We start from the raw sequence: 8,035 nt of genomic DNA, 5'->3' as shown, positions 1-8,035 counted from the left end.
CGAAAATTTCTTTGCTTCTCCCTACTGTTGTTTCAAGGAAGTTGTTTTGTTTCTTTTTTTTTTTTTAAATTCAGATACTCTTAAATTACCTAATACCTAATGGTACCCTAAAGACTGGAGTGCATAGTAAATATTTGATGAGAATGAGGAAAAGGTACATTTTTCTAGTGAATAAATGTGTGCTCCTTTGCCACACCTCTCATTATTTAGGATTTTAGAGAGTCCGTTGGTGCGGCCATGTGGACAGCCATAGGAACACTCAGTCCTCACTGGAAAAGCTTTCTGAGTCTATTATATAACTGAGAAAAGAGGGAGTTGAGGGTGGAGGTCAATGTCTTCTTTACAGAAACAATTGAGAGAGGTATCTCTTGAAGCAGCTATCATGTTAAATAAAAATAATCACCCTGGAGAAGTTTTCTTTTTGTTTTTGTTTGTTTTTTTACATTTTCATACTTACATATATTGTACATTGGCTCTCTCCTGTTTCTTATCCATCCTCCTTCCCTTGAATATCCCTTATCCCCTGAGTCAATTCTAATTCTACTTTCATGTCGTATATACATGCATGCTTTTGTGTACCTTATAAAATTAAGAAAAAGCAAATGATATTTATCTTTCTGAGACTGGCTTAAGTTGTTATCGATCTTCCTGCAAATAACATGACTGCCTTTTTTACAGCTGAAAAAAATTCCACTGTGTCTGTATACATATTTTCCCCTCTGCTGTTGGACATTTAAGTTGGTTTCATAATTTAGCTATTGTGAATGATGCAGCAATAAACATTTATGTGAAAGTATCTTGGTATATTGACTTGGAGTTCTTTGAGGAAGTACTCATTTTGGGATCTTGTTACTATAACCGGAAGAGATCAAAATGTCAAAATGTGGTGACTACATAAAATGCATCTGTTTTCACGCCATTCTACTTTCTTAAATGTATCCCTGAATATGCAGTCTAGTCACTATAGCACCTGTGTATCTATGCTCCTACCCCAAGGTGAGCGTACTGAGTACTGCCCTCCCCAAATTCACACACACCAAAAATCTCAGAATATGACCTTATTTGGAAACAATGATTTTGCAGGTTCAACCAAATTAAGATGATGTCATTCTGGATTAATTCGGTGATGACTGTGTTTATAAGAAAAGGGAAATCTGGACACAAAGACACCCAAGATGAACATGGTGTGCCTGTGGAGAAGGACAGAATCTGGAGCCTGGGAGGGGGGCGTGGCATGTACTCTCCCCGTGGGTCCCTAGGAAGGAGCCAACCTCAACACTACCTTGGTTTCACTCTTCTGGCCTCCAGAGCTGTGAGAAAATGGACCTCTGTGGTTTGTGGTGCTGTACTATATCACCGCAGGAAACCCAAACTTAGGTTGTTATGCCAAAGATTAGGCTTTAAAATTTGCCTGAAAATGACTTCAACAAAAAAGATGAAAAACTACCAGCGGTTTATTAAGCTGAAACTTGAAATGTCAGTCCTTCCTTAGCACTATAAGACTATGGTGCGAAAACACATATTTATTCTTCTCTATTTAGCCCTCCTCCCTGGTCCCTTGGCTGCCTCTTGATATCTGTGGGGAAAGCCTCCCCCTCCCCCTCTGCCTCATTCTTGTTGGACTTCTTATTCTTACTGGGTCCTAAGAACTTGGTCTTTCCTAGGACCCCATCCTTGATGGTTCCCTTTTCATTCTGAGCCTTACAAATGATCACATTCATGTGTGGTTTCAGTGGTCACTTGTGTACAGATGACTCGCAGATCTCCCTTCTACTGCCGTTACTTCATCTGCACTCCAGACCAATTTATCTGTACTTCAAAATCAGTAAGTCCAAGTTCAAATTCTTCACTGTTCCTCACTTGATTCTTTTACACTAAGCAAATGCTCTAAATGTCAATCCTTATAAAGCAATAGTCCAACCTTAGTTTAGTGTACTCTAGAGCCAAAAGTGTGGAAATGGCCCAAACCAAAATGCTCAGAATTCTCTTTGACCCATCCTTCAATATCCCCCTGTCCATTAGGGTCACATATGGAAAGCTGTTGTAAAGGAGGCATGTGTAGAATGGGTTGCTACCCTATTCAACATCTCAGCAGAAAAATAGCTCTACTACAGTCACACATCCCACATATCTACACATTTCTTCATATATACTATGAGGATACATATATTATAAAATCAGTATTATACAATTATGATGTAAATATCTCTACTTGTATACTGGGCAGTATTTGCTTGCCAAACTGATGGGGTATGAAGGAAGTGAGAATTTTCTGAAGAAAGTATTTGCAACTCAGCAACAAATGATGGTTTATAATCACCTTCATCGCTAAGAATTCTCTATTTTGTTGGCATATTTTCACATCTCACAGATTCCCTTTAGGCTTTAAATGGAACATGCTTCTATATTATCATCAGTGATGACCTTGACTTATTTGTAATAAAACTTAATGGAACTTAAAATATGATTTTTATTGTGTAAAACTAAGTAGGCCTTCTCTGGGTTTTTAAATTGAAAACATGTCATAAAACTTAGCTATGAGACATCTGTCCCTTCTAAATATCCTAGTCAGGATATTAGCAATGACAAAGTAAACTGTTGAGTGTGGAACTTTCTAGTCTTTCTTTCAAAATCTGTGAAGTGAATTTTTTTTGTTTTGGGTTTTTTGGGGGTGGTGGGTGAGTTTGCCAGGGTCACACTATGTAGCCCTATCTGGCCTGGAACTCGATACGCAGACAAGGCTGACCTTGAACTTATAGAGATCCACCTGCCTCTACCTCCTAAGTGCTGGGGTTAAAGGCATGAGCCACCATACCTGGCCTCTGTGAAGTGAATTTAAGTGAGGGATAACATCATTTAACAATTCTAAAGGGCTCTTTCTCTTCCCATCTGAGGTGGCGGCAGGCCTTGCCTCCTCAGCAGCTCGTTTTTCCTCTGCTCCGGTCCCTGCTCACTTCTTCCTGCACCGTGAATGAGGAATACAACATGATCATGCTGGGCACCGGCCTGACAAAATGTATCCTGTCAGGCATAATGTCAGTGAACGGAAAGAATGTTCTTCACATGGACCAAAACCCATACTATGGAGGCGAAGGTGCATCTATAATGCCACTGGAAGATTTATACAAAAGATTTAAGTTACCAGGACAACCACCAGCATCCATGGGGAGAGGAAGAGACTAAAATGTTGACTTAATCTCCAAGTTCCTTGTGGCAAATGGTCAGCTGGTTAAGATGCTGCTTTATACAGAGGTCACTTGCTATATGGATTTCAAAGTGATTGAAGGGAGCTTTGTCTATAAAGGAGGAAAATTCTATACGGTTCCTTCCACTGAAGCTGAAGCCCTGGCATCTAGCTTAATGGTACTGTCTGAAAAACATCGCTTCAGAAATTCCTGGTGCATGTTGTCAGCTTTGATGAGAAAGACCCTAGAACTTTTGAGGTTATCGATCCTCAGAAAACCTCAATGTGAAATATGTATAAGAAATTTGATTTAGGCCAAGATGTTATAGATTTCACTGTCCATTCTCTTGCACTTTACAGAACAGATGACTACTTAGATCAACCATGTTGTGAAAACATTGATAGAATTAAACTTTACAGCAAGTCTTTGGCAAGATATGGCAAAAGCCCATACCTTTATCCACTCTATGGCCCTGGAGAACTGCCACAGGGATTTGCAAGGATAAGTGCTGTTCGTGAAGGTACCTACGTGTTGAATAAACCAATTGAAGAAATCATTGTACAAAATGGAAAAGTGGTTGGTATAAAATCTGAAGGAGAGATTGCCCATTGTAAGCAGCTCATCTGTGACCCCAGCTATGTAAAAGATCGGGTAGAAAAACTAGGCCAGCTGATCTGAGTTATCTGTATCCTCAGCCACCCCATCAAGAACACCAATGATGCCAACTCCTGCCAGATCATTATTCTACAGAACCAAGTCAACAGAAAGTCTGATATCTACGTTCGCATGATCTCCTTTGCACACAATGTGGTGGCACAGGGAAAGTACATTGCCATTGTAAGTACAACCGTGGAGACCAAGGAGCCTGAGAAGGAAATCAAACCAGCTTTGGAGCTCTTGGAACGAATTGAGCAGAAATTTGTCAGCATCAATGACCTAAAGATTTGGGAACAGAGAGCCAGATCTTTATTTCCCATGCATATGATGCAGCAACTCACTTCGAGACAACCTGTGATGACATTAAAGACATCTACAAGAGGATGACAGGATCAGAGTTTGACTTTGAAGAAATGAAGCGCAAGAAGAATGACATTTACGGAGAAGACTAACAGCAGTACGTTATCTAATTAGGACAAACTTTAAATTTGGCAAATAATGTATATTGTATGAAATCAATATGTAAGGCCTGCTTTTGTAGTCAAAACAGGGAGATTGAAGAGTGCTGTACCAGTAAATGCTCCTTCTCTTCACTTTTCTAATATCATGTGTTAACTTCTTTTCATAGGATGGCTAATCAAAATTGGTTGATTCTGTTTAGCTTAACCAAACTGGCTCTTTTTGTAGTAAAGGAGCAGTTCTAAACAAATACTGATAGAGAACTTGATACAGTATTGGTATCTTTTAGTCAATTAGCCTTTGCAATTGTGTGCCTCTGCTCAAGGGCTGGATCTATATAGTTTGTGCCATTGTGACATTGAGAGTCTAAATTGAATATTTGATGGTTTAGGAAAGCATCCTAAAGTTTTCTCCATATTTTATTATGTGAAGTATTACATCAGGGCCCAAATAATAGAGCCACAGGCTTTGTTTATGTGGATAGAAACCTCTAACCAAACTTCATACTTAGAGAGTTGCTTAAAGGAAGCCAGGATGTGGTACATTAACCTAGTACAATTGATAAGAAGGGGAAACGAACCTGTGGTAGAAGATATACAATGGAGAAGAACCATTTTAGCCCAGGTGTGGCTTCTTCAAAGGACCAAGCTGCAATGCAGCATTGATTGACAGAGCCAGGTTTTCAATGATATTTGTCTCAAAAATGGCTCCAAATGATTTCTATACTGCAAAATAAAGCCAAACTCTGGAAACCAAAATAATAATAATAATAATAGTAATAATAATAATTCTAAAGGAGCTCCTTGCATAAACTACATATTATTTAACAAAAGATCTATTATGGGGGCTGGAGAGATAGCTCAGTGTTTAAGTGCACTGGCTGTTTTTGCAGAGGACCTGGGTTCAATTCCCAGCACCCACATGGTGGCTAACAACTATCCATAACTCCAGTCCCAAGGGAATCTGACACTCTCTTCTAACCTCCGTGGGCATTGCATGACCTGGGTGCACTTACATACATGCAGGCAATACACTCATACACATAAAATAAAAATAATAACAAATAAAATATTTTTAAAGATCTATTATGCATGTTCCACTCTTCCCTGGAACATGTACATACCTTGTTTTATAAATTACTGGAAAAAAGAGAACTTTTGGGAACTTTTCCATTTTTTCCCCATGGACTTCAGGAAAAAATGTTGAGTATATGTTTGTTTAGATAGCTGCTTTATGCTCCTGGCCTGTGATGATGGGACTTACTAAATTTGAGTGCAGCAGTACATTATTAGTACAATGAGAGAAGCATTGTGGAGAGAATTAGATGGGAATTTGGGGGACTTTTGAAAGGTATTTTCTATGGTTGATAAAAAAATTTCTTCTTATGGTTTACCACTAATATTCCCCAAAGGCCATGTGCTAAAGGCTGTTTCTCATCCAGTGCCACTATTGGGAGGTAGTAGAACCTTTAAGAAGTAGGGACTAGTAAAAGGGAGTTAAGTCACTGGAAAATGCTCTTGAAAGGAATATTGGGACCCTGGTCCATCCCTTCCTCTTTCAGCTTCCTGGCTACCATGAGATGTGCAGACCTCTTTCACTATGGGTTGCCTGCCAAAGTCAACAGGGCTAAGTGATCAAGGACTGAAATCTCTGAGGCCTTGGGCCAAAATAAATATTTCCACCTTTTGAGTTGTTGTTCTCAGGAAGTTGACAAACACAGGTTTATAACTGTAGTTTTTAATCTGCCTCTATCACGGACAGCAAGTACATGGTACTTTTACAAACGTATTCTGATAATTCCTGCAATTTAATTGGATAAAGACTTTACTAGTTTTTATATTTAAGGTAATGCCTGGTAGACTTGTGTTTCACTTGCTGTTTTATTCCACGGCTTCTTTTTGTTGTGTTACCCTTTCTGGTTTTCTTTTCCTATGCCTTTTTCTCTTCTTTCCTTGAATCTGAATATTTTATAATTCCATTCTAATTTACTTTTTAGTTATGCCTCTTTGCCTAATGTTTTTGTGTTTCTCTATGGATTATAATATACCCTCTTTAGGACATAAAGGACAGTTTTAGCTCCTTGCCCTCTTAGGTCAACTAAGTTCCAGAGGACTATGAGCATCTCTCAAAACGTCCTGTAACTGTGGTGAGTCACCTGTCCTCTTGATCAAGGAGGCCTTGGAGATGCCACCAGATGGACTTGAACCATTGTCCAGTCTACAAAGAGAAGGGTCAACACAGAGGAATCATTTCCTCCATGCTTCCAAGCGAAGCCAACCATGATCAAGCAGGACCTTTGACTTATCTTCACATAGATGGAACTGGTAAAAAGAAAGGAGCCAGAAGCGCCTCCCAAGCCCATGTGACACCTGAAGAACAGATCCTCAAATGGCCTTAAGAGTAAAAATAAATCGGTTTATCTGGGCTAACTGTAGGGTCTTAAACACCCAAAAGGAAAGTATAACCAAATATTAAAGGGGTCACTATAATCATATAGCTAAAGGCTACATAACAAGAAACAATGCCAGACAAGAGATACCTTCTTTTGAGTTGTTGGCCAGGGTGGCCCAAGAGACTCCCAGACAGTAACCCAACATAGAACTGGGAAAATGAACAGCAGACTCCAATCTTATCTAAAGGAATTTTGACAATTGATTGCTGCTAGATGAGGAACAGCTGGTCTTCCTAAAACAAGGCTCTCTAGATAGGCTGACTAGATTCAGCAGATGGACAAGCACTGGGGAACAGCTGGGGGCATTGACAATACAGTGGACAGTAATAGGGATGACAGAGTATATGGGCTCCAGTGAGGGTGGGGGAGGCTATGGGAGGGTGCCATTTGGGAAATAAGTATATAGATGAATAAGATTGTATGGGATGTTCTGTAGATATACACACAAAAAAAATCAACAAATAAAAAAATGACATATTTGAGGAGGAAGCATGAAAACTTACTTCATGTTAATTAATAGAGATGATAAACATTATCATTGAAATCTACCTGATGACTTTATATCCATACTCAGGTGTCAAGGATCTGAGTGCAAACAATTATGACTAATAAGTGGGTGTATAGTTGAATAAGATGGTTTGGGGTGTTCTGTGTGACATACACACACACACAAATCAACAAATTTTAAAAAATGAATTATATTTGAGGAGAAAGCATAACAATTTGCTTCATGTTAATTAGCAGAGTGAAAAACATTACCATTGAAATCTACCTGATGACTTTATATCCATACTCAGGTGTCAAGGATCCAAGTTTAACTGACTGTCACTAGTAATAATCAGATACATAGAGATTAGAGACACATGTGCAAACATCTAAGCATTAGTAGCATTAAAAATGAGTCTTTCTGCTGGGTGTGGTGGCACACGCCTTTAATCACAGCACTTGGGCAGCAGAGGCAGGCGGAGCATTATTTTGATATATCACAGTGAAAGATTTATCGTCCTCTTTTTTTTTTTTTTTTTTTTTTTTAAAAAAAAAAAAAAAAAAAAAAAAAAAAAAGAGTCTTTCTGTAGGAAACAGAATATTTTAAAATGAAATGGGGATCTTTTTTGAAGATTAAAACTCATTCAATTTTATGTCTTACATGGTTTATACTCAGTTCAATATTGTACATAGGGTTTATACTGAGTTCAATATTGTGTAACTATTAATTCAACTGTGAACGTAAAAATTTATAGCCACTTTTGAAAGAGATGTATCTTTGTTGTAGAAATTATTG

The 8,035-nt window shown here is 38.5% G+C and overlaps 2 pseudogenes; both read left to right on the top strand.

The window, feature by feature from the left end:
* The first annotated feature begins 2,992 nt into the window (after positions 1 to 2,992).
* LOC103741366 lies at positions 2,993 to 4,294 on the top strand (annotated as a pseudogene).
* A 541-nt stretch (positions 4,295 to 4,835) lies between these two features.
* LOC103741365 overlaps positions 4,836 to 8,035 on the top strand; it is a 7,038-nt pseudogene continuing 3,838 nt past the window's right edge.

The sequence above is a fragment of the Nannospalax galili genome, unplaced genomic scaffold (genome assembly GCF_000622305.1).
Source record: "Nannospalax galili isolate Female #2095 unplaced genomic scaffold, S.galili_v1.0 scaffold139, whole genome shotgun sequence".
Lineage (NCBI taxonomy): Eukaryota > Metazoa > Chordata > Mammalia > Rodentia > Spalacidae > Nannospalax > Nannospalax galili.
The sequence above is the reverse complement of the archived record's forward strand: the minus strand, read 5'-3'. Positions and strand labels throughout refer to the sequence as shown.